Genomic DNA, 27406 nt, shown 5'->3' with positions numbered 1-27406 from the left:
TAGTTTTAGCTTAGTTCTGTTCAGTTCTTAAAATGCAACACTTTAAGTCAATGTACCTTTCGATGCAGGACACTTCCACAACAAGCAATGTTGCAGCGATCGAAATGCTGCAAAGTTCCGGTGCAAAGAAATAAAGACAAGAAGATCTTCCAGATGCGATACGCTTCTCCGATGATGCGCGAAATCTCGATTCGAAGCGTCAACTGCAGCGGCGACATCCTGGTTAAGCGATGCGACGGCAACAGCCTCGACTGCAACACTCTTTTCCGACGTTGCGAGAGGCTTCTGTACAATGCGACAACTACAGCGGCGACATCCAAGATGCGACGGCAGCAGCCCTGGCGGCGGCGTGCTTCTCCGAGGATGCGAGGTGCTTTTCTTGATGCGGTGCAATACAACAGCTACAGCGGCGACATCCACGATGCAACGGCAAAAGCGGCGACAAGCTTCATCCTTATTGCGAGACACTTCTCTTGATGCGGTGCAAAACGACAGTTACAGTGGTGAAATCCACGATGCGATGACAGCAGCAGCAATGGCAACACGCTTCTTCCTATTGAGTCGCCCTTCCAGCTGCTTGCGACACGCAGTCCCTCAGAAGGCCCAAAACAGCAGCAGGCACTTCCAAAAGAACTCTGGTGAGCTGGGGGTTTAAGTCTGTTGTCTCTGAGACTTCAGCAGGAGGCAAGCTCTGTTCCAAGCCCTTGGAGATCCTTCACAAGTTGAAAGCAAAATACACAAAGTTCTTTCTCCTCTCCTTGCAGTCAGGCAACCATTGCAGGCCAATCCCCCAAGCCGCACTTCAGCTTAGGGATAGTCTCTCTTCAGTTTCTTCAGGTTCCTCTCCTCAGCAGAGGTTTCTTCTTGTAGTCCAAAAGTGATCCTGTTTCTTGGGATCAGGGTCCCAATATTTATACCCCAAAATCCTTTGTCCTCTGAGGGCAGAGGGGACTTTGCCCAGTCCAAACCAGTCCTGGAGCACCCTGTTTACAAGACTCCCTCTTTCCTTTTACAGTGCAGGGCAGAAAAACCAGACGTCCCACAGATAGGTGGAGACAACATTGTGGAGGGAAAGCACAGCCCTGAAGTACTTTGTTGGCATGATTCCTTCTCGTCTTTTACAGTACAGGAAAGAGACATCAGCCGCACCACAGGAGGTGGAGCCAGCATTGTGGAAGGCAGGCACAGCCCTATTCAGTTTCCAGGTGCAACAGCTCCCACCCATCTAGATGCTGATCTCTCTATTCACCACTGGGCTGACTCATTCTGTCTTTTGGAATACCCCAGCCCTGTCACTCAAACTCCAGACAAGGAATACACAGCCTAGCAGAGGCAGGCTTTGGATAGTTAGACAAGAAAATACCTACTTTCTAAAAGTGGTATTTGCAAACACAGAATGTTAAAACCAACTTCACTAAAAGATGTATGTTATCATTCTGAGTTCTGGCATACTAAACTCAAATTTCTACCATGTTCCCTGAGTAAATTGGGATTATAAAATGTAATAACCTAACTGCCCATTCTGGCCTATGGAGAACAGGTAGCCTTGCAATAGTGAAAAACTAAATAGGCTGCAATTCACTATTAGAACATGTCACACATACCAGGGCATGTCCTACCTTATACTTACAATGCACCCTGCCCTTGGGCCTACCATAGGGGTGTCTGATATGAAGAAATTGGAAGGTTTAGGGACTGGCAAGTGGGTACACTTGCCCAGTCAGCATGACAGTACCAGACTGCACACAGGCTCTGCAATGGCAGACCTTAGACACATTTTACAAGGCTGCTTCTGTGGGTCTCACAACCAGTGCTGCAAACCCACCAGCAGCATTTGGATTTACAGGCACACTGAGTGCACTATACTAGGGTCTGACAAGTAAACCAAATCAGTCAATCATGGAATCACTAATCAATACATTAATTTACAGTAGGGAGCACTTGCACTGTGGCACTGGACAGCAGTGGCACAGTGCCCAAAGCATCTAACATCAGCAAAAACACATGAGGAAACAGCAAAAATGGAAGGGAGACCCACGCCAATGGTGCCAGGTCTAACAGGCTGCATAAAGAAGTGATGCAACCCTGATGCAAAATCTTTGTAAGTCTGGGCCTAAATCAGAAAATGTCTGATATCCTACCAAATCGAGGTGCGACTGAGATGCCAAAGTAAATGTATTATTGGCAAAATTAGAAGCAGGTACTCTGTTGTTGGTTGAAGACCCCATTAGCTCTCACAGATTATCTGCCTCACCACCTCCCCTTGCATGGAAAACAGTCTCCAAATAAAATACGGATTGGGCACATGGCTCCCACATACACTGTGAAGGATCCAAGATAATTCTGTTTTCTTAATTTTTGATCCCTGTTCCATGCTCCCCCTCCTCGTGGCAAAATATGGAGCACAGCCTTGACAACAACTTGAAATATCGTATTAATTAATCATTGGCCACCTGACTGCCCAATCATTCTCTCAACTCCCCTTAAATGGAGAGCAGCTTTCAGATTGATTCCTGTCTGGTGACATGACCCACTACATCCGCTACGAGTCAAGCAAGACATTTCTATTGTATTTTTTATTATTTTGTTACCGCTTCCTCTCACCTGTGGAAATGTTAGCTAAGGGTCTTCAGACTCTCTGACCTTCTTTCTTCCTGTCCCTGATGCATGGGAAAGTATAATCAGATTGGCTACTGATGAGTTATGAGTGACTTGTAGCAAAGCACCAAGGACAATTTCTGTATTTGATTAAGGGCCAGATGTACGACCCTAAATTACATGAGCAAATGGGTTTGCGACCCATTTGCGCTTGCAAAATGGCCCAGGGCCATGTATAATTCCTTCATAGGGAGTTGCAATTTATTTGCGACTCGCTATTTAGGAACTGTTATTAGGCAGGGGCGTAACCTTCCTAATAGCCACAGCAAAGCAGTGAATGAATGTTTTGTGACCGCAAATGGGGTCGCGAAGCACTCGTTAATTACCACTCTCTTCAAGAGGGTAGTTATGCAGTCGCCATTTGGAAGGGGTCCCAAGGGGACCCCTTCTACTTTGTGGCTGTCTCTAAAAATATTTTTTAAGAGCAGGCTGTGGTCCCAGGGACCACTACTTGCCCTCAATACATGAAACGAAAACGTTTCTTTTTTTTTTAATGCAGCCGTTTTCTTTAAAGGAAAATGGGCTACATTAAAAAAAAATACTGCTTTATTTCAAAGCCGTTCCAGACATGGTGGTCTGCTGAGCCCAGCAGGCCACCATCCCCGGGAGGGCCTGTCATTCCCAAAGGGCTTGCAAATGCAAATTGCGAGTCCCAAATGAGTGGCAGTTTGCAAGGGGCTTTTTTGTAGGTCATACATCTGGCCCTAAGTGTTTTCACACTCTCTGCCTGTGTCAAAGGTTGGTTCATATTACACACATACCCTGAATATCGATGGAACACAATATCAAGGACAAACTAATGAGAAAAAATTTCGGGAAGTAAGTCTAGATTTTCTATACCGAACATCACATATATATATATATATATATATATATATATATATATATATATATATATATATATATATATATATATATATATATATATATATATATATATATGGTGTAGTACATATAACTTCAAGGTACGTAGATGTGGAATTACGAATAGTGAATCTATACTGCCCTATATGCACTACCTTTTGATATTTTGTCCCTCTATATTCTTGTACCACGATAATCTAGGAGAAGATATTCAGCAGTATAATTCTTACTATCAGAATACAGAATGTTTAGAGACAAACTTCAGAGGGCACATTGAGGCACTGTAACCCTGTAGGGTCATGACCAGAGCTTGTCTTATGTTCCTCACCTCACTGAGCCCACCTACCAGAGTCAACAACAGCAGAGCTTGGCCACGCGATGGGTAGCTTGAAGTGCAGGGCTTTAACTACTGTTTGAAAAGATCTGCAAGAATAATGTCTCCATTAATATTATTTATAGTACTATCCAACAGGTTCTCTAAAAGTGTCCCAAGTGCTTCCAATATCAGGGCTACTAGAGATATTAGAGGAGCTTTGCTCAATATCACATGCTGCAAGCAGATCAGAAAATATGTCACCATATGTATGTAATAGGCTTCTTGTGGATGCAATGCTACGGCTCTTCATGTAGAAGATTGAGTGAAAGGTCTGCTGACCACAGTTACACAAGTCTGAAAGGCCGTGTGCGTAATATGTCTTAACTGCAGTAGGTTTTAAATACTTTTGCACTTTAAAATTTATTTTGCAAGTGTTAGACCTGCCATCTTTTGCCATCGTTTGCCGTCTTTTTGCCTCTGACCTCCTGTTGTGACTGTATTGAATTTTGTTTTTGCTGGCTATAGGACTCTAAGGATTTTTCCACTGCTGACCAGTGCTAAAGTGCAAGTGTTCCCTGTCTAAAATGTAATAGTATTGGGTTTCTCCATGACTGGCCTATTTGACTTACTAGTAAGTCCCTAGTACAGTGTACCAAGTGTGCCAGTGGCCTGTAAGTCAAATGCTACTAGTGGGCCTACAGCAATGTTTGTGCTAGACACTAGAGTCGCCCTGCAAACATGACTCGGGCCTGCTACTGCAGTGTATGTACGCGCAATTTTCTAACTGCCATTTGACCTGGCAAGTACACCACTTTGCCAGATCCAAACCTTCCCTTTTATTACATGTGAGGCACCCCTATGGTAGGCAGTAGGAAGCCCCATGGGCAGTGTGCAGTGTATTTAAAAGGTAGGATATGTGGCTTTAAGTTGTACATGTTCTGGTAGTGAAAACTGCTAAATTCATTTTTCAGCACACCAAGGCCTATCTCTCCCATAGGTTAGTATTGGAGCTGCCTTGTAAAATTTTACAAGTGTATCTTCCAGTTGGGAGCCAATAGAACATTGGAGTTTGGTGTTTCTAGACTCACAATTGTAAAACACATCTTTTGGTGAAGTTGTTTTTTAACTTGCAGGTCTGAAAATGCCACTTTGAGAAAGTTGGCATTTACTTGCTTAACCATTCATAACCTTCTGATTTCACTCTATGCAGTCACACATAAAGGGAGCTGAGATGTACCCTGCATTTCCTGATGGCCCATCACCAATCTGATGGGTCTTCATGAGCTAGAGTGATGGGAGGAGTTGATGCTGGCACCTGAATATGGCTGTACCTGTCCCCTCCCCTCTCTCAAAGCAGCCTCTACCCCTCCCTCCCTGTAGTGTGTCTGGAGCCAGGGCATGGAAGGGCAGGGTCATCTGCACTACGAAGACCTTTATTTGAAGTTTGCCTACTTCAGAGGCTGATATGGGTATACGTATTGGACCTCTGACACCATCTCCTCAGAACACTTCTGGATTGAGGACATTCTGCCAGGAAGAAGAGCTGTGTTGCTGTCAGGAGGGACTACCAATTTGCTGTTTGTTTTGCTGTGCTGTCATGCAGCTGCTGCTTCTGTCTTGAGAGTGAAAGGACTGGGCTTTGCTTTTTACATCTTGCGCTCAAAGTTTCTCTAAGCGTTTGAGTTGAGCTTTCCTCCTGTTGGAAGTCTCACAGCCATCAAAGACTTCACCTGCAGCAACAGGTCTTTTCTGGTGAGAGTCCTACTATGCCAAGCGGTGCCAAATCCAGTTCATGTACCCTTGGAAGTGAGTTTGCTGTGTTCAGCAAGAAGAAACCAGTATTGACTTTGAGTGTGACTTTGGAGCCGGCGCTGCTCCTTAACATACCACCTCTCCCTGCACCTGAGCCATGGTTCCCACTCAAGGCACTGGCCGCTACTAGCAACTCAGGTCCCGACGCTGCTGCAGTTCCTCCAAAGAACCACCACAGAGGGAGTTCTGAGTACCGCGTCACCGAAGTCTGGGGCGTCCAACTCCACCGTGGTGGATATGGACACTGCAAAATCGATGCCACGTGGCTTGACTCCCAACACTTCATCGACTCCACACCACCAGAGGAACCGACACCTTGCCGCCAATGCCATATCACCTCCTCTGTGCCTTGCAACGTCCCGAGCACCGACATGCCAACAACCTGCACCAACAGTAAGGAACCAATGCCGCACTGACCCCATTGATGCCTCACTTACTCGGCGCTGTGTTGCATCTTTCTGTTGTCATTATTTTCAAGGTTCTGTAACCAGGGTCTGTACGACTCCGTAGTTGGCCCGTGCTCCATCGCGGTTAGCCCGAACTTTAAGATTCAGCTCCGTAATTCATGTAGATATAACCCCAGTTGGATCTATTGTGTTTTTAAGCGCTATAACTCATTTAATCTTGGAGGATTCATAATTTGATTTGTATATGTTGGATTTTTGTCATTTTGGTCTTGTTTTACTCAGATAGATATTGGCTATTTTTCTAAACTGGTGTGTACTTTTGTGGTGTTTTCACTATGCTACTGTGTGTGTGCACACATGCTTTACACATTTCCTCTGAGGATAAGCCTGATTGCTCTTGCCAAACTTCCAAGGGGGGTGAGCACAGGTTATTCTGAGGGTGTAACTAACCCTGATTAGAGTGATGGTTCCTGCTTGGATAGTGTGTGAACCACTGCCAACGAGATACTCTACTTCTAACAGGACTCATTATGTTTTCAATTGAATTGGGCAGTACAGGGCACTTTTAACACTGTGTTCAAAGTGCTAGTGCCTATCCGTGTTAATCTTACTTAAATCTAACTCATGTTGGGTCGGAGGCAAAGTCTGTAACTCGCACCAATGCCATTGGGGAACCTAGTTACTTTCCTCAGTTTGGATGCCATCTTGTGGTTAGCGGTCTAGGTTCAGGAGGGGAATGTAGCCACCCTAATTACGACAGCTGACACACGGACATAGTCTAAGGTCTGCCGCCACAGTTAGACAAGTCTAAGAGGCCGTATGTGTAACAGGTTTAAACTGTGATCAAGTGCTGACAAGTCCATCCTGGCTAACTATAGGTCTATTTCATTATTGTCAGCTTTCTCTAAAATTCTACAGAAACTGATTAGTGCCTAACTGTTCAAATATTTGAACTCCAAACAGCTGCATCATCCATCTCAGTCAGGTTTCAGCCTGGACACAGTACAGAAGCAACTCTGATTGAAGTATCTGATACCATCAAGTTAGCAGTGGACCAGGTGCACACATGGCCCTCCTGCTTCTGAATCTCTCAGCGGCATTTGATACAGTTTCCCATACTATTCTCCTTCAATGACTGAGCAACATCGTGATTGGTGAGGCCTACTTGGCATGGTTTGGGTTTTTTCTATCTGACAGAAGTCAGTCAGTTTTGATGCCACCTTTTGCATCTAACCCTAAATGTTCAAGATTTGACATTCCTCAGTGCTCTTCTCTGACCCCAACGCTATTTAAACTGTACATGACTGTTTTGGTAGTTCTGGTAGAATCGTTTGGGGTTCAGGTAGTGTCCTGCACTGACCAAACACAAATTCTCCTCACATGGGACAGTAATACTCCCAACACCATGTCGACGCGCAGCGGGTACGCGCTGCGGGGACGCCTGATTGACGCCGGAGTTACGCCAGAGTTCAGCCCGTCTGCGCCCGTCCGCGCTGAGGACGCGCTGCAGGACGGGCTGGACCCTGGGACTCCTGATAGGACGGTCTCAATGCCTCCGGAAAATCTGTCACGCGATCTCTTGCTTTATAGACCTTCCGTGCAGTCATGCCATCATCGGCTCCGCCCTGAAATCCTGCGTCAAGCTCTGGTATGTTCTGCATGTAAATCCTGTTTTAATTTCACTTCATGTGCGGCTACGAAATCTGTTCTCCCTTCTCATGGCGGAGGGGGACCCTCTCAACTTAGACAGGGCTTTTTGATTAATGCACGATCCCTCATCAAACATAATATAGAGTTTCATGATTTCGTCAGTGAGAGGCAACCTGATTGGGTCTTTGTGACCGAGACATGGGCCTCTGAGTCCTCGGGCCACGATCTTCTTTTGGCCATACCTGAAGGATATACTCTTCTCAGGTTGGACAGAGTGCGACGCAGGGGGGGGGATTAGCAGTCCTTTTTAAAACTACCCTCTCCTGTACTATAAAACCTTTGTCTGTTCCCTCTGATCCCTTTGAGGCTATATACTTTTGCATTATATGTGCTTCTTCGATCTCCTTTACCGGAATTTTGGTATATAGACCTCCGGGACCCAGGGATAACTTTTGCCCTGAACTATTCAGAATTATGGAACCCTATTTTGGGAGATCCTCCTTTACTGTTCTTGGTGATATGAACTTTCATTTAGATGACCGGTCATCCTCGGATACATGTTCTTTGGTTAATGCCCTAGACGCAGGTGAGCTTTCCCAAAGGGTGTCCTTTCCGACGCATAAGGCGGGTCATACCCTTGATGGGGTGTTTTCTAATGACCCCAGGCTAACGGTCGGCACTCCTTTGCCGATAGTCTGGTCTGATCATTTAGCAGTACCACTATATCTAAATATGCCCAATATGGAAGGTAACTTGGTTATCACTAAGAACTGTCTTAAAAGAAATTTTAGAAATATTACGAATGAGGGACTGGTACCTTTTGTTCAAACTGTAAATAGCATATCCCAGTTGATGGTAGATGATGCAGCACAAGAGTTGGCTGACTCTCTCTCCAAAGCGGCGGATGAGCTAGCCCCTGCCTCATTTAAATATGTTGCGCGACAAAAACCTACAGCCCCCTGGTTCACCGATACTCTGAGGCTTCTTAGACAAAAATGTAGAAGGAAGGAAAGATGTTGGCGCAAATCCTGGGATCCGACTGATCGGGAAGTGTACAGGTGCCAGATACGAGAGTATAAAAGCAGAGTCATTAAGGAGAAACAGGATTATTTTACCAACCTAACCAGTTCTCTTACATCTTCCAAAGAGCTCTTTAAGATCGTGAGCTCTCTCTGCTCTCTCCAGGCCCCTGACCCCGTGGTAGTCTCACAGGAGCTCTGTAACAACATCTCGGACTTCTTTTTTTAAAAAATAGATGATATCTATTTGGCTCTACAAACTCAGAGGAGCTTCCTGAGTGAAGAGGACTCCGCTCGAGTTAGACATCTGGAAGCCTGGGTCGATGACCCTCCCCAGGTGCTTAATCACTTTCCTGCACTCTCGCTGGGAGGACTGAACCTCTTGCTGGAAAGAACTAAGTCTGCTTCTCCCTTAGATCCGGTCCCTTTGAAAGTGCTTAAGGCCTGCAGGGATACTATCCTACCTCCCATGTTGAAAATCATGAATGATGCGATGGAACATGGTATTTTCCCTGTAGCCTGTAGGAAAGCCATAGTGAAACCCTTGCTTAAGAAGCCCACTTTGGATCCAGGAATCCTACAGAATTTTAGACCTATATCTCTTTTGCCGGCCCCTGCTAAGATGCTTGAAGCCCACCTAAACTGTCATCTCTCTCGCTTTTTTGATGCCTCAGGATTCTTGGATGGGTCTCAACATGGTTTTAGAAAGCTTCATAGCACGGAGTCTGTTCTGACTATGGTTAATGACAACATACGTAGGAAAGTAGACTTGGGTCAAACCACCGTGCTAGTATTGCTAGATCTTACGGCAGCTTTCGATACCCTGTCTCCCATTACATTAACATCTAGGTTAAGGGAGGCAGGAGTAACAGGACCGGCCCTCAGAATCCTGAGCTCTTTTTTACAACAAAGAGAGCAGCGTGTGATGCTTGGTGATCTCCTCTCCCCTGCCAAGTTCTTGCAATGTGGGGTGCCACAGGGGTCGGCATTGAGTCCGATCCTGTTTAATATCTACGTGGCCCCCCTTGCTAGACTTGTAAGATCTCAGGGGATGGAGGTAGTGTCGTACGCCGATGACACGCAGATCATGGTGTCCATGACCCACTCTGTGACTGTCACCGCTTCTAACTTTAGGTCCTGTATGCAACTTGTTGCAGAGTGAATGATTCTCAACTCTCTAAAGTTGAACGGTGACAAAACAGAGGTCCTGGTCTTTGGCAAAGAGCAGGACATATGGTCTGGTGATTGGTGGCCTCCATCTTTAGGCAACTGCCCCATTCCCACTCAATCTGCTAGGAATCTTGGGGTCATTTTTGACACTCGGCTATCTATGGAAGCCCAGGTCAACAAAACTGTGGCCACCTGTTGGGGTGTTATTAGGACTCTGAAGAGAATCCTACATTATCTCCCCACACAGGCACGCAAGCAGGTTGTAGTCGCCCTTGTTGGCTCAAGGCTCGATTATTGTAACTCCCTGTATGCCGGAGCCAACAAGGGCCTTCTGCAGCGCTTGCAGGTCCTACAGAATGCGGCGGCACGGTTTGTCTTGGCCCTGCCCTGGCTGTCGTCAGCGACTATGGCAAGGAAGAGTCTTCACTGGCTCCCCATCATCTCTAGAGTATCTTTTAAACTTCTTTGCCTCACATATCGTGCCCTTATGGCTGGCCCTGCTGATGCTCTTGGATCTCGGCTTACACGATATGTTCCGAGTAGGTGCTTACGCTCCTCAGAACTTAATCAACTGGTAGTTCCTCGCTCCATGAAGGCTAGATGGGGGAGTAAGGCCTTTTCCATCCTGGATCCCCAAATATGGAACTCACTTCCCCTAGAGATTAAGTCACAACCCTCATTGGATCTTTTTAGGAAAGCTCTGAAAACTTGGTGTTTTGTTAACGCATATCAGTAAGCTCTATCCATCCTTTGACTCAGCTAGATTAATGTTAGGCGCCTTGACGCCCATTGGGCTAAGTCGCGCATGTGTAAATCCTACTTCATTCATTCATTCATTCATTCATTCATTCATTCAACACACAAGAAAGATTTGTAGCATTTCTGACAGCGGTATGTCAGTGGATGAGCCTGAGCATTCTTCAAAGCAACACCAGCAAAACCAAAGTGTTAGTTTTAGGCATCCATCTCTATCCTGGGTAAGTGAATTCTGGCCCAGATCTGCTCCATCCACCCACCCTCACCCCTGTCATAGTCGTAGGCAACCTGGGGATAAAGTTTGACAATAAACTGTCCTTCTGATCCCAGGTGTACAGTGTGGTAGGAGCTTCCCTGAGCCTGCTAAGATCCCTAAAAATGTTTTTATTCTTGCTCTCCTCACCCTGCCACAAAATGGTTATTCATGCACTAATAACCACATGGCTGGACTACGCCACTGTTCTGTAATGGGGCCTCCCAGCGTACCAACTTAAGAGTAAGCCTGGGCGGTGAACTCCACTCCACTCACGGAGTTTGCAGAGTTTGCAGAGTTTCCTGCACTCTGCATTACGCGGACCTCGCCGACGTCCCAAATACTCTGCGTCACACAGCGGAGTAGAGATTTTTCCCCGCTCGCATTCACCAACGTCAAGTTGCCGAGCGTGAGTGAGGAAAATCAATCTTCCGAGAGATTTTTCCTCGTTTGCGATCGTCAACATCAAGTTGGCGAGCATGGAATGTAAATATCTCGGTGAGATTTCTCAACGCGGGGTGGTCAGGTTTCTTATTGCGAGTGGTCGCATATGTTCGCGACCCCTCGCAATGAGAAACTGCTTGTTCGTGTTGAGAAAGCTGCTGCTCAAGTAAAAATATACTTGTGCGGCAGAAAAGAGATAGAAGGGACCGCTTGCGCTGTGCAAGGTGCTGTTCACAATGATTGCACAGTACGGACAAGCATCCACACTGTGCAATCACTACGAAGGGGATTTTTCTATGGAGCTCCGCGTAATATGACATGGTTTTTTTGCACTTTGCTTAGCTCCGCGTAGTGCAACTCCGCGAACTCCGCCCAAGGTTACTTAAGAGACTCCTGTTGGTGCAGAATGCTGCAGCCCGACTTCTCTTGAATTTTCGGAAATTTAACCACCTTCTCCTGCACCTTCAGGGTTTTCTTTTTGCTGCCAACAAGCAAAAGAGTTCATTTCAAGGGGCTTGTGATGGCTCATAGAGCTATTTGAAGTTGGGCCCCCGCTATTTGGCCATCAGACTCATTCACTACCTTCGAGCTAGAGCTCAACGTTCCTCGGATGACTTGTTGACTGTTGTGGCAAAAAACCAGGAGGAAGAAATTGAGCGTCTCTTCTTTGTTGGCCCTAGCCGCCTCTAGCTGCAATTCTCTTCCCCTCAATCTACGAGCTACCACAGACGAGAGTGCATTCAAATGGAGCCTAAAAACCTGGGAGCATATTATCATGTCTTTACATCTAACATGGGCTTCGATTGGAATTCCATAGAGCATATTATCAAGCCCATTATCGCCACTTTATCTGCAGTTTTCTGCCGATAAAGTGGCGATAATTTTATCTCCCGTCTTGATAATATGCCCCAAGACTTTTCAACCTGGCCTTCTAATAATAATTCTTTCTCTGAATAGAGGTTATGGGACCTTAGCACCGGGACACTCAAACAAGTGCGCACTTTATATCCCACTGCCCTTCAGTAACGTTCACTCACACAAGTAGCGGTGCGCTCTGTAAAAAACAAATAATAAAGTGCAACAGGAATATTCAAAGATCAAACATGAGGAGCACTAGTCAAGGTTTAGCTGTAAACATGAACAGGCCCAATCCCTCCTCCTTCTCCCTCAGTTAGATAAACTGAGAAGTTACAAATCAGGATGCACCACTAATGCAAATCAGTGGTTGAAGTGGGTGGGGTCTATTGGGAACGACGTTCCCCTTTTTGCTTAATTTTACAGTAAATCATACAATACTTTTATTAAAAATACGACCGTTCCAGAACTGCTACTGAAGGCCTTCCGCATTGCACCTCGGAGCACATTTCCTATGCTTTATTTGATACACTTCAACCTCTGAATGCAATGAACTCCCTCTCTAAATGTTCCACTAAACCTCATGCAATGTTTGAGTGCAGCCAGGCCATGGTTCTGTGTGCAAGGAGGGTTCAGAGAGGCCGCCTTCCACCCCAGAACTTCTCAAGGGCTTGCTGTACGGTGTGCGCTCAGAATGAGCCTCCCTGGCGAGGTTATCCAATATTACCTCGGGGTAAAAATGATGTTTAAAATATTCGTGTAGGGACTCGCTCGGGAAAGAAATGCAGTAAATGAGCTATTCCATCCCTCACGTAGACACGTGCCTGCCTCTCTGCCATGCAGCGCGGGATCCCCGGCCCTTGAATTCGCTCCGATAAGTCTCCGAAGCCATCCCTCTTTGCGCCAAGTTGAGCCGGAGTCTCCGCAGAGCTCGAGACATGTCAGGCTCTCAAAAACTCACATTCCGAGCCGTCTCTTGGGCACGTCTGTGGTCGGGGCTCATGGTCACCGCAACGGTGCAGTTATCTGGCCCGATGCAGCCGGCGTGATTCCCTTCCAGCTAACAAGCGCCGAGGGACCCCGAGGCATTCAGTGTAATCAGGCTGCGCGGGCCACGGACAGCAGCACTGAAGCGGAACGTGCTGCGGCCGGTCACGGCGGAGGAGGCTCCCGCCCTGAACCTGCGGGCAGGAACGAAAACTGCACAGGGCGTGACGCTGAACCTGCAGAAACCGCGCTCCCCGACAGACGCAGGGCAACATAGCGCTGCAATGCCCAAATACCAGCGCTTCTTTACATAGAATACAAGAACATATGTTTCTGTGTTTTAAAACGTTATATGTCTTCTGATGGCGATATTCTTACACTCAATGACATCATCACGGTGATACTTGACACTTGATGATATAATGGGCACGATCTGGTTCGCTGAATTACATCAACATGATGAAATGCTATACTAAATGATACTACAGAGGTCTCCACCTTAAATCCAGCATTACCTCCTCGTCAGCCCTCCCCGTCCCAGTCCTAACTACATGAGCATAGCTCCTCCCACCAGAAACTCCCAAGCAACTTGAAACCCATCCCTTCCCTCCAGGCCACACCCATACCCTGAGGCATATAACCCTGTGACCTGCCAATCAACAACCTGTTTGTTTTTTCTGCGGAATCACTTCCGAGCAGTCTTCGTCGAGGGGGGCACTGGAATTGGCCTCCTATCTGGTGAGTGTGGAACGGGATGCTAAGCGCCCGTTTTTAACCCCTATTGTGCCTGTTTTTCTTTACCTTGTAGGCATTTGCTTTGAGTCCCTGCTGTAGCGGGACCGTGGGGTTGGGGGTCCTGACTGCCTGCTGTGGGGTGGTGGCTCCCTGCTGCAGCCTCCCCTCTTCCGGGTTCGTCCCTGCTCTAGCCGGTACACCCGGGGAGGGAGGGGGGGGTGTGTGGCTGGCTTTTTCAGCGCGCCGAGGGCGTGCCGGATTGGCTTCTCTGTCTGTAACTCTCGGGGCTCGTTTCTTCGAGCCCGTGTTTTAACCCCTTTTTCTTTATGCTTCCTGCAATCCTTGGTGGAGTCTGGGGTTGCGGGGAGGGGGGGGGGACTGCCTTTGTTTGGTCCGTGGGGGCCCGATATTTAGGTTCGGTCCGACTTTGTTGATTGTTTCCTGGGTTAGTGTTCTCTTCCCCCGCGTTTCTGTTGTTGGAGCTCCCTCTGCTGGCGGTCCAATTTTGCTTTATTGCCGTTTTTTACTGGAGGGATTTGCATGGGGCTTGATTTCGTGTCTTGGCCTCTTGCTGCTCTGCTGTGGAGTTCTGCTGGGGAGTTGGGGAGTTCTTACCTCTGGGTTCACTGGTTCCTGGGACGGGGTCTTCTGGGTTTCTTTGTATCCTTACAGTTGGGCCCTGTTCAGTCTTTTCCTTTTGTAGTTTGGTAGTCTTCTCTGATAGGGCGGTTTGAAGGCCGGCCTTCGGTCCTGTGTAGGGATTGGCTCCAGGTCTGGGTGGCTTTCCCTGGTTGGCCCTTGGGGATTTTTGCTTTGATTGGTCTGGGTATATCTTGGGGTCTGGATTTCTGTTCTCCTGTTTACAACATGGAGGGTAGAGGTGCAGACGTGCGTGAACTCGGCTGTGAGGATGGGGAGGTGGTCGCAGGTTCTTCCACTGCTCCTTCCATGGCAAATATTCAAAAAATGATTGAGGCTGCTGTGGCGGCGGCCTTTGTGGCTCATGTTCCCAAGGGGCCTAAGAGACAGAAATTGGATGCCTCGGCTGAGGTGGATCCGGACGTTGACTCTGATGAGGAAGTGAAGGGTCGTTTTGTCCAAGGGGCTGACCTTCGCTGTGTTTTGCAGCATGTTCGAGACAATCTGGGATTCCCTGATCCTGTGGAGGGTGGAGAGTCTGAAGACTTCTTCGCCAATTACCTGAAGAAAGTTCCGGAAAGCCTCCCCATTCATACGTCTGTGAGGAAGGTGCTGGAGGGGGAGTGGAAGGATGTTGACAGGCATGCCTTTCCCCGGTTTCTGGCTAAGAGGTATCCCTTGCAGGGCTTCGCGGAGGAGTTTCCGGCTGTGGTGAAAGTGGATTCTCTGCTGGCTGGTATGGCGTCTCAGAGCCTGGTGGTGTCTGAAGATGCGGTGCCTTCTGATCCTGGGGACAAGCGTGTCGAGGGGGCCCTGAAGCGGTCCTTTGCAGCCTCCAATCTGGCTGTTCGGTCTGCTGCTTACACCAGCTATCTTGTTCAGTCGCTTCTTAAGGACTGTCAGGGTATTTCTGCGCAGCTCATGCAGGAAGAGGATCCCTCTGAGTCTTTGTCCATGTTGGAACAGCAGTTGCGTTTCATGGCTGACTTGTCCTTCGACTCCCTTAGTGCTGCGGCGGCGGCTGCTGGGGCCTCGGTTGCTGCTAGGAGGCAGTTGTGGCTTAAGTCTTGGAAGGCGGAAGCTGCTCAGAAGGCGGCCGTGATGAAGATTCCTTTCACGGGCTCTAGGCTGTTTGGGGAGCCGTTGGAAGCTTTGATTAAAAAGACAGCTGAGGACAAAAAATTGTTGGCTCCGGTCCGCTCTTCTCAGAAAGGGAAGTTTGCGGGTTATAAGCGGGCTTTTGGGCAGGCGTTTCAATCTAAGATGGCTGCTCAGCCCTTTCGTGGTAGGGGACGTGGCCGGGGTGTCCCTTCCTTCCACAAGTCCCGGGGTCAACATGGTGCTTCCTCTTCTGCAGGTCCCTCCAAGTCGTGACTATGTGATGGATTCCTTGGAGGTGCCGGTTGGAGGTCGCCTCACCTCTTTTTTACCTGTCTGGGAGGAGTTCGTTCGGGATCTGTGGGTTCTACAGGTGGTACGGCTGGGCTACAGAATAGAATTTGGGACTCCTCCGGTGGATGTGTTCAAAGCTACCCCTGTTCCCAGATCTCTAGCAAGATGTCGTGCTCTATTGGACGGAGTTCGGGACTTGGTGTCAAAGGGTGCTGTGGTGAGGGTGCCTGTGAGACAACAGGGTCGGGGGGTTTACTCAATCCTGTTTTTGATCCAAAAGCCAAATGGGGACTTCCGTCCGGTCCTGGATCTGAAGGCGGTGAACTTGTGTATCCCTCATCGGTCCTTCAAAATGGTGACTCTGCAGTTGATTCTTCCCTTCCTGTCGGTGGGAGATTTCCTGGCTTCTCTCGATCTACGGGACGCCTATTTTCATGTGCCAGTGCACGCAGATTCCCAGAGGTTCCTGCGTTTCTGTGTAGGGGTGGATCACTACCAGTTCCAGGTATTGCCCTTTGGCCTGTCTGCCTCTCCGAGGGTGTTTACTAAAGTGTTGGCGCCCTTGGTGGGTTTGTTGCATGCTAAGGGTATACAGGTTTTCCCTTACTTGGACGATTGGCTGATTTCTTCCTCTTCTTTCCTTCAGGCTCAGTCACACTCCCGGGAGGTTTGCAGTCTCCTTCAACGGTTCGGGTGGATTCTGAACTTGGAGAAATCCCATCTTCACCCCACTCAGGAACTGTTGTTCATTGGGGGGGTGTTCAACACCAGGTTGGGGAAGGTCTTCCTGTCGGAGCCCCGCAGACTGACTCTTGTGCACGAACTGAAGAAGGTGTTGGGGGCAAAGTCTTCCACGGCTCGCCAGTGGTTGCGTGTTCAGGGGCTGATGTCAGCGACTGTGATGATTGTTCCTTGGGCCCGTTTACACTTATACCCCCTTGTGAATCATCTTCTGGAGCATTGGGATCCGGCCTCTCTGGATTACGAGCTGTTGGTTCCGGGGGGTGTGTCCATCGCCCGGGAGTTGTCCTGGTGGCTGGTGGATCGGAACCTCTTGCAGGGCTCGCCCTTTGTGTCCCAGGTGAGGTTGGTCCTGACGACCGACGCCAGCGTACTGGGTTGGGGTGCGGTCTTGGGTCAGGAGTCTGTGCAGGGTCTTTGGTCTGTGCCGGAGGCGGAAATGTCCTCGAATTGGCGAGAATTGAGGGCGGTTCAGTTGGCGTTGTCTCATTTTCTGCCTTGGGTCCTCCAGAGGGATGTGATGGTGCGGTCCGACAACACGGTGGTGGTGTGTTATATCAACCGCCAGGGGAGCGCGAGGGTGGCTTCCCTCAATTTGTTGGCTCAAAGTATAGGCCTGTGGGCGGAGTCTCACTTGTTGTCTCTGAGGGCTTTACATCTGCCTGGGATTTTGAACTCGGAGGCGGATCGCCTGAGCAGGGTGTTTCCTTCCCTGTCGGACATGTGCCTGTCTCAGGATGTGTTTCGCTGCCTGATGGCCCGGTTCGGGGTCCCTGTGGTGGACCTGTTTGCGGCCCCGGGGAACGCCTTGAGGGAGACGTTTTGTTCTCTGGTTCGCTCTGCCGAGGTTTGGAGGGTGGATGCCCTGTCCTTCCGGTGGGAGGGGGGCCTGATGTATGCCTTTCCCCCTATTGCCCTGCTGCCGCGTGTTCTGCTGAAGGTCAAGTTGGATCGGGCTTCGGTGATCCTGGTGGCTCCGGATTGGTCCAGGCGGCCTTGGTTCCCTCTGTTATTGAAGTTGGCAGTGGGGCCTTGCTGGAGGTTGCCAGTGGTCCCTTGTCCCTTGTCGTTTCCCCCTCTGTCTCTGGAGTGTCTGGTCCGCCTGAGGCTGGCGGGTTGGCTGTTGAAAGGATGAACCTTCAGGCGTTGGGGTGTTCTCCTTCTGTGGCGGAATTTATTCAGAGGTCCAGGCGCCCTTCGACTCTCAAATCCTATGCCCGGCATTGGGTTTCTTTTCAGTCTTGGTGTACGGCGCGTGGGTGGTCTGCGTTGGCAGTGGATCCAGTATTGGTCTTGGACTTTTTGAAGGACGGCTTTGACTTGGGTCTGGCTGTGTCCTCCCTGAGGGCTCAGTGGGCTGCTGTTCGGGCCTTTCGGGGTTCGGTCTGTGACCCGGTCGTTCCCCTGGTGTCCCGTTTGTTGCGGAGTTGCTTCCTTCAGAAGCCTGTCATTCGGTCCTTTGCTCCTAGTTGGGATCTGCCTCTGGTTTTGGGGGCTTTGCAGGGGGCTCCCTTTGAACCTCTGCTGGAGGTGTCTTTGAGGTTTCTGACGATCAAGGTGCTGTTCCTGGTGGCTATTACGTCAGCTAGGCGGATTGGGGAATTGGGCTCCTTGCTTTGTTCGGCCCCTTTTTTTACGTTTCTTTCCTGATCGGGTGGTACTGCGGCCTGATCCTTCCTTTGTTCCCAAGGTCCCTTCCTCTTTTCACTGCTCTGCGGATCTGGTTTTGCCTGTTTTATGTCCTGATCCTCTTTCAGAGGTTGAGGTGCGGCTGCACTGTTTGGATGTTCGGCGGGCTCTTGAGATCTATTTGTTACGTACTGGGCCGTTTCGTAAGGTGGAATCCCTTTTTGTGACCTTTGGCCTGGCTGGTCAGGGTCTTAAGCCTTCTGGGGCTACCCTCAGTCGTTGGCTACGATGGGCTGTGGGTGCTGCGTATGAGGCCTGTGGTGTGTTGGCTCCAGGGTCTGTTCAGGGAAGGTCGTCTCGGGGGGTGGCGGCTTCCTGGGCTTGTTTTCAGGGGGCTTCCATGGCTGAAATCTGCAGGGCTGCTACCTGGAGTTCTCCGCACACCTTTATGTCCCATTATCGTTTGGTGGTTGGGGGGACTGATTCTGCTGGGTTTGGGGACGCTGTGTTGCGTTCTACTCCGGTGGTGTGACTTTCTGTGCTTTAATAAAGTCTGTTTTTTGCTACTGAGTGAAGCCGATTATTGCTTTGGTATCTGCTCATGTAGTTAGGACTGGGACGGGGAGGGCTGACGAGGAGGTAATGACCGGTTACTCACCGGTAATATTCATTACTCCGAGTCGTAGCCCTCCCCGTCCCAGTCCAGGTTCCCATCCCTCCCTCCCTGTTTCGGCTTCTTGTGCTTGTTGGGTACAGGTTGTTGATTGGCAGGTCACAGGGTTATATGCCTCAGGGTATGGGTGTGGCCTGGAGGGAAGGGATGGGTTTCAAGTTGCTTGGGAGTTTCTGGTGGGAGGAGCTATGCTCATGTAGTTAGGACTGGGACGGGGAGGGCTACGACTCGGAGTAATGAATATTACCGGTGAGTAACCGGTCATTTCCGTACATCAATTCTTATTTACAATGACAAAAAGTCAAACACGGCTGCTGCATTTGTCGGTCATATCAAGCAGGGGTGCTGGAGCAGCGCCTGCCTGTGCCCTCCCTGAGGACTTCTGCCGCCCTCCTGCATGCATTGGCAGAGGTGAGGGCTGCAGGTTCAAAGCCGTCCCTCGAGGCCTGGGGAAGGCGGGGTAAGGGGGTGAAGGAATGGGGATTATGAATGATCAAGCAGGCACGCAACGCCCATTGGGCTCTAAGGGCTTCAACCCCTCCCCCACTGTGTCAGTGTCAGCCCGGGCTGAGGCAGCTTCCCGGGCTGGGAACCGTCTTATTGCAGCCGCACCCGAGTACTTCACAGGTCTTTAAATTACCATTTACTTGTTAACCAGGCTTTGTTGTGTTTTCAGCCCTTCTTAGAGCCCCTGCATCTCCGCTCTGCCTATTGCAGGAACAATTACCCCGCTCCCCCCCCACGAAATTTGTCTCTAGTTGTGCCTCATCATTATGCATATTAAAACATTGGAATATTGAGAGCTCCAGTGAAGTTGACAAAGTGTGGCAGGGTCCATAATTCCTGATACAGATCTCCTGCACCAACAGCCGGGGGCGTAACAATAGCTCCTGTAGCCCTCGCGTTGCGGCGGGCCCCAAGCTCCAGGCCCCCCCAACACTATGCACTCTAAACAGCTGAGCGCTCCTGACAGGGTCGAGAACGTGGGGGGCCCCCTCTATGTACTTTATAGGAGGGCCACCTTAAGTTTCGTTATGTCACTGCCAACAGTATTTCTGTTTCTTTCTCTTTGTTTTAGAATATTCCATCCCCAGTGGGTGGAATGTTGTACTAGCCTTAAGGCCTTTCTGCGTCAGGCTATAATTGCATTTTAAAGACTCTGACCCTTGTTATAGGCGGCCGCTTGCAGCTCTGGCATATCACTTGGGTTCAAGGCCTTCAACAACCATTACTGGTCTTGGAACTGGGATATATCCAAGCCCACTGGAATTATGCGATAGGAGTTCCAAATTATGCAGCAGGGTTGACAAAATTATGCATCAAGAAAAGGCAAATTTTGCAGCATAACGCAGCATATTTTATGATACTATTGCTGCATTATTTTGTCTTTTTTACACATACTAGCACTGTTTGGGCAAATATTTAACCTCATTAGTAACAGTTTACTCAAATACAGCAATACACAAGTGAAAGGTGACCAGTAAACTTTTGTAGGATCTTCCACTACACAGGAACCTTCCCTTGTTGCTGTGTTTTAGTAACTTTTGATCCGTTCGTGCTAGAAACAAATGTTGTGGTTAAAATTTACAAATTCTGCAGCAGATGATGGATTTATTATGTGGCAAATACAGCAAATCCATAAATCTGGAAGATGATATGGCCACAGAATCACACATTTCCAAGGCCTTGGATATAGAGCTAAAATGTAGCAGGTACAATTAACACAGAGGATTAACATGCTTGCTGTAGAGATGTTAAAACTCTTCAAATGAGTATTCTACCCAAAACATATAATCTTTTCATACACCAATATTTAAGACAAGATTTTAAGGATCATAAAACACTGCAAATACATATGTTGCTCATTTTAAGAAACAGTCAACATGTGTGGCCAGACATACAAAATTATCTGATATTTTTCATTCCCATTGTACTTCAAATAATGTAAAACATACCCAATCAAATCTTCGGATCTCTTGATATATGTTTGAGGAACCTTCAACATGAATAATATTACTGCATATCTCTAATTTCACTATACATGTCTGAACTCTATGTGACATGTATGCCTGCTATTAATAAACAAGACGGAGTAGTTTTAATACCCACACAGCATTAGAATTAAATTGTATCCATTTATTTTTTCACAACTTTAGGGATTAGACAGGCAATCTAAACTGTTGTGTATGCAACAAAGAAAAAAAGTTCATTTGTATAATAATCCAGTAATGCCATTTGGAGTTTAGTTTGCACATCCAAAAAAGGCAGCTGTCAGTACGATGTATTGCTATATCACCAGAACCATGTGATGGTATTGTAGGGCTATAATACATGGGAGACTAACCCCATAATAAAAGACTCTCTAATTTCCTTTTTATATTTGAGTTACGACATCTGTAAGTCACCTGTAAAAACGAATTCACTACATATTCATTCACTTAAAGGAGATATTCTATATAACATTTTTGCACACTGTAGGTTAGTAAAGGAAAACTAGAATACTTGTGTATGTTTCTACATATTCTATGTGACAACATTGTTTTAGTCTGATTTAGTTTAAACTGATTTGAATATATTTTTGGAACAAATTACGAACTGCTTTTTGGTGTCTTAATTTTGCACTACAGATTCCAGTTTTATTCTTCATGTCTGCAACCATACTGTCTCTTTCATATCAAAGAGCAGCAAACCATGGATTTACCAACTAACATAACGTGTATTTATGAAGCGCACATTCACCCACGGTTATCTTGGTGCTGAATAACAAATGTTAATGCTTACCCAACTCAATAGTACTCATTTTATCAACCTCAGAAGATTTAAAGACTGAGTGGACCAGCCAGGATTTGAAACTGTGACCTTGAGGTCGAACATAGGTCCCTACAGTGGACGCATTAGTCCACTAAGCCACCAGACCCAGCTCAACTAAACCAACAGCCCCAGTTTGTGGGAAGGGTGAGGATGTGACCATGTATTATATGGAATAAAATACTCTTTGGTAAGTTAATAGGACATTGCAAGTCACCTCAGAATTCCATGACCTTGTAAAGGAACTCAGCCTTTGGACTCATAACACCTCAGTGACTTCTAATAGCCTTATAATTTACAGCAGAATGTAGTCTAAACAGATATATTATAGGTGCCTGTTATTTGCCTGCTTCTCCGTCTTTCAGTGTTACTGAATCTGATGCTTCATTTTTCTCACAGGTTCCAGGCTTGTAGATCTGTACTAGTCTACACGTTAAGCTTGCCAAGAACGTGTTTCTCAGGGGCAATTAGATGTAGTCACTTGAAATGCAGCGCTCCAAGCTACAGTAATAGAAATAAGCAGTTGTGTTTCTGATGCACATTAATTATGCACATGACTGATAAGGTGATTCCAACTTTCTGCAGCAGAAGACTAGAGGTGTGTTCAGGCAATCTATTCAGGCTCACTGCCATGTAACATATTGCTTGAGGACACTGAGTGCTGCAAAATTAAGACACATGGCATTGTTGTTTTAAAATATGCTATATTCCTCTTCACCGGTCTGTCTTCTCTTTCTCTAATAACACCAACCAGAAGAGACGGTCTACCCTCATATCCTTCAGTAGAGCGGCAACGTGTCTACCGTCGTTGCGCTCTTTATGGCTAAAGAATGGCCATATTACAAAAAAACAAGCACCAACAACAGATTTGACAAACATACTTTCAGCTTCACATACATTATCATCTGCAGATACAGGGAAGTTTTAGGAAATATAGTTCGTTTTTCCGTCAGCCCTAGAACATGAGCTCTAGTGATTAACTCACTACCAGGGAGCATTAAGGTGCGTCATGACGCAAAAGCAGCCCGTGTGGCCCTCAGTAAGATCCTGCAGCTGAAAGTCGTGCCTGTGTACCTGTTGTTAGTCAGCAATGGGTACCTGCGCTAGGGAGATACGTTAACTAAGCAAACCTGTGGCGGGGAACATGAAGGAAGCTGGTAACATTCGTGCGTCACTGACTAAGGTCTGCAGATCATCACACATGCAATGCACCAAGCCCACGCATCGTGTGTTTGCGGGTGTTATTCTTTCACATCATGATTCTCAATCTCAGAGAGAGCAAAACGGTAGAAGAATTCCTAAAGTTCCCTCTGAGAACAGTGAGTAAGCGAGCGAGCGAGAATTCCTTCAGGTGGCACGGCAAACGTGGGAAGCTTCTTAGGTTGACAAGATTCTGAGCTGCCGGATAACAGTTGGAAAACTATTAATACCACGTTGAAAAAGCGTCAGAGACTCAGATAGCAGAAGAGAGTCCACTCACTGGAGCTGTTCGCCCAATATCTGCAGCAACACATCAAGCGGACTCCGTCCAGCTAGGTTTGGATTTCCCGCCATTCACAGAAACGGCACTAAATAAGCAGGTATCTGACTAGGATACCTTTGATCCTACAAAATACTCTAAAAAATGAAGTATACATAAATGAAGTATACATACACGTGTGTTTGCAAAGCGCACTGTAACCTCTGCCAACAAATGCACGTGTGTGCGTGCGGCCGTATCTACCTGTCTGCATAGGTGTGACTGTTTGCGCATGTTTGTGTCTCTGTGTCTGCGTACATGCGTGGCTGTGTGTGTGTAGCTGCATTTCGGGTACCTCTAGCTATCTGTGTTTGTTTCTCTCTCGTTTTAATACTTAAGTGCCAAGAAAATGCTGGCCCGGATAATTACTTGCATCACTTTGTACAGCACATGTATACTCCGAAAAGCCGACACTTATGCACAGTACTAAACATGTTTTAGAAAAGCAATTCACTCCTGCAAAGATTTAACTGGACATGTCCAAAAAGCAAATAAATTACGTAAAATCTACAATCTGCTGTAATTAAACCGCAATGCGCGTTCGTTTACTACTGAGGCACCCTCGCGCGCGAGGTAGACCCATGCTGTGCGTAGCACACGTGAACTCAGTCAAGCCATGTGCAAGTTAGCGATCCTGACAGGGAAAAGGGCTACACCAAGGCAACATGCTGCTGCAGTACGAAGAGCAAGTTCAATTGTAAGTGCATGGTGAGTACAGTACCTGGCCCCTGAGAGTGCAACGCCAGCGTCCGCGGGTATTGGGCAGAGAATCACACCGCCATTCCAAGAAATGCCAAAAATGATGTCCCTTGGGGAAAACAATCCGAAGAGCAAAAATACAAATGCCAGACTGATCTCCTTGAAAGAGGACGCGTCCAGGGAGCACAGTCACATGGGAAGTTTGCAGTTCCCTCTCGGAGCCATGCGGGCTCGCTCCAGTTCCCTGGCAACTCCACGCTGCAGGGACTTGGGAATGCTCCGATGGCAGACAGCTCAGCCTCCGCCGCTTTCCTTCCCTTTCTTAAAACCCTTTTGTTTATTGGGAAACGTGCTGTCAGTGTTGTCAACTACTGTGTAGGGAACGTGAATGGGGAAGATGCGAGCTGATTTCATACTGGTGCTGCCGCCGTGTGGCCGTCCGTGAACACAACACCTTAGTGAAAATAGCCCGCAGGTTCCAAACATTTCGGGTTAGCAGCAGACCGTCGCGCTTAGGGGCGACTTGATTACTTTCTGGTCCCCAAACAGTGCAAGGTTAGGCGCAGTGCTAGAAATGGAAAACTTTTACTCCGGGAACCCACATTGTGGGTCAAGGGGTACGGTAATAAAAAAGAGGGCGCAATCAAGAGGGGGAATCATGAAATCAGTCTGACAATCAGGTAAGAAAAAAAACTGGCCAACAAAGAAATTGGGCCTAGATGTATCAAGATTCCATTTTGCGAATCTTAAATAGCGATTTTTTGCGAATCGCTATTTAGAATTCGCAAAATGGAATGTATGTAAAAAATTGCTTTTTTTTAGCGATTCCTTATTAATCTTTATTTGCGAATTCGCATTTTGCGAATTCGCAAATAAGGAATAATTTCCCATGCATTCCTATGGGCCAGGAGGCCCATAGGAATGATTGTGAAGTAATTCTCAAATTGCGAATTCGCAATTTGCTAATCGCAATTTGAGAATTATTTCAAGGGTGCAGGGGTGTCTCATGGACACCCTGCTGCACCCCTGAAACTTACATGTGTGTGCATATGGCACACATACATGCCCTATGGGCATGTATGTGTGTCACATGCCACCTTCAAAATTGTCATATTTTGGTTTTTGAAAGGATTTCGTAAATTAACACGAACATCAAATTGGTGTTAATTTGCGATTCCTTAACCTGAATTCGCAATGTAAAAAAGTTTCATACATGGCATTTAAGGAATCGCAAAATTGCGATTCCTTAAATGCTTAAGCAAAATAAGGAATCGCAATTTTTTGCGATTCCTTATTTTGCTAATTTCTCATACATCCCAAAAGATGCAAAATGTCCGTTTGCGATTCGTTAAGGCCGAAATTCTGCCTTAACGAATCGCAAAATGCTTGATACATCTAGGCCTAGGTAACAAGGAGAAACGTGAAAGTAAATCTGTTCTTTCTTAATTCCTTTCAAAGGTTACATTTGAAAATAATGTATGGGTCAGGGCACCTGCTGCTGGGAGCTTTCAGTGCCCTGTGAATATCAGAGAATAATAATGGTAAGAAAACTCTGATAGTGCACTTGTTAGAGAGATCTGTGTTTTGTCTAGTCACAGATTTAACTAAAAAAAAGTAGCATAGAGCGTTAAAGTGGTACTACATGCACCCAGGAGGAAACAGCAGTTTTCACGAAATCTAAACAACGAGATGCATTTACAACAAAGGCTCTTTTAATGAAAATGCCTTTACAACTAAATTGTTTACAATGAATACGCCTTTAAAACTGATGCCTTTGACAACGAAAATCGTGGTAAATGTAAGTATATTGCTGGTAAGTAAAAAGCTTTTAAATATATATGTGTGTGTGTGTGTGTGTGTACATATATATTATTTTAAAACAAAAATATAAAATTATATATATATACACACACACATATATGTATATATATATATATATAAATATATATATATATATATATGTATTTTCAAATCAGAGTTCGCCAGTCCCCTAGCCTCTTCAATGGTGGCGGGTGCGAGCGGGGAAGCGACCCCCAATATTACATACACCAGCCTTTTTTCTCCAAAAGAAAGCCAACTCGAGCACAGATCCTTAAGCGTGTTGTTTATTTTAACACAAAGGCAAACGTACACCCGACGCGTTTCAGTGCAATCGCACCTTAGTCATGGGCATTTTTTGTTCGTGCAAAATGAAACTTTAAAGTGAACATAACAATAAAGGTAAGACAGTTCGCTAACATTATTCATATTCTAATTTAAACTTAAATTGTAAATAGTCAATAAGGATTGAATGATTAGCCCACTAGGGCTATATCCATTAGTAAGTTTAAATTAGAATATGAATAATATTAGCGAACTGGTAAGAAACTATGCTTTCAAGTTTAAGAATACCAGAATACCATTTGTTTCAATGAACTGACAGACAGTCAAAGATGGCTGCCATGTGTAAACAAAATCTTTGTTTTTGGGACAGGCAGTCCTACCTTTATTGTTATGTTCACTTTAAAGTTTCATTTTGCACGAAATGTGATTATAAGGCTTTAAATCAGATGCGGAAGAAGTGCCCCGAAAGCGGAACATAAACAAGATTCATTTCCGTTCCGAGCCGGGAGCTGTCGGGATCGAACGGCTGAAGGAACGAAAAATTGTATCGGGAGCCCTTCACAAACGCGGATTTATTGGCACGCAAAACCACAGGAGTGCCGGTGGACCCAGCGCGGTCACGGACGTTGACTGCAGCTGAGGAGAGCGTGTGCAGTTTGACATCGTCAAGCTACGAGACTCGCGGATGGTGAGTTTCATCAAGATTACACAAGAATGAGTCTGGCAAACAGGGAGGCTTCTCGACGGGAAGCAGTGGAACGGCTGTTTGTACCGTTTGACACTGATACAGTAACACTGGGCAAATCGGGGGAAAGCACCGCACGAGAATCGGCCACAAAGAGAGAACTGTGGGACAAACTGTGGAAATGTTTAAAAATGGAACAAGTAAAGTGGTGGGAGGCCACCATTTTACAGAAATAGATAGATCATGAACGCGTGCCCAGAGGGTTGCGAATTTTCACAACTCCAACTTTTAACGATCCAGATCCGGAGTTAATTGAAGAGTGGGTGCAAAACAACCACAATTGTTCTACTGTGATGGTCAAGCTGTTAATTAAATACGCTTTAAAAGATACTGCAAGATTGGCAATTGAAATTGACCAGTTAACATCCCAATTGAGGGCACAGTATTCTGATATAGGATTTGAAAATGAAATGAAGAAATTAACTACCAGGCTTCAGAAAGCAGAAGATGAAATAAAAATTAAAAAACAAAGCAAATTCCACCGCGACCAACTTGACTATGAGCGAGGACAAATTTTTACTTTTGGAAGAAA

General features: G+C 46.8%; 1 protein-coding gene across 1 annotated transcript in view; it reads right to left on the bottom strand.

The window, feature by feature from the left end:
• THSD4 (thrombospondin type 1 domain containing 4) overlaps positions 1-24336 on the bottom strand; it is a 2493250-nt gene extending 2468914 nt beyond the window's left edge. The window contains exon 1 of the mRNA XM_078684935.1: positions 24049-24336. The gene's annotated coding sequence lies outside the window, so the exon portion shown is untranslated. The remainder of the gene's footprint in view (positions 1-24048) is intronic.
• Between the last annotated feature and the right edge of the window lie 3070 nt (positions 24337-27406).

This window comes from Lissotriton helveticus, chromosome 3_2, assembly GCF_964261635.1.
Source record: "Lissotriton helveticus chromosome 3_2, aLisHel1.1, whole genome shotgun sequence".
Taxonomy (NCBI): domain Eukaryota; kingdom Metazoa; phylum Chordata; class Amphibia; order Caudata; family Salamandridae; genus Lissotriton; species Lissotriton helveticus.
This window is presented reverse-complemented; position numbering and strand designations above follow the sequence as displayed.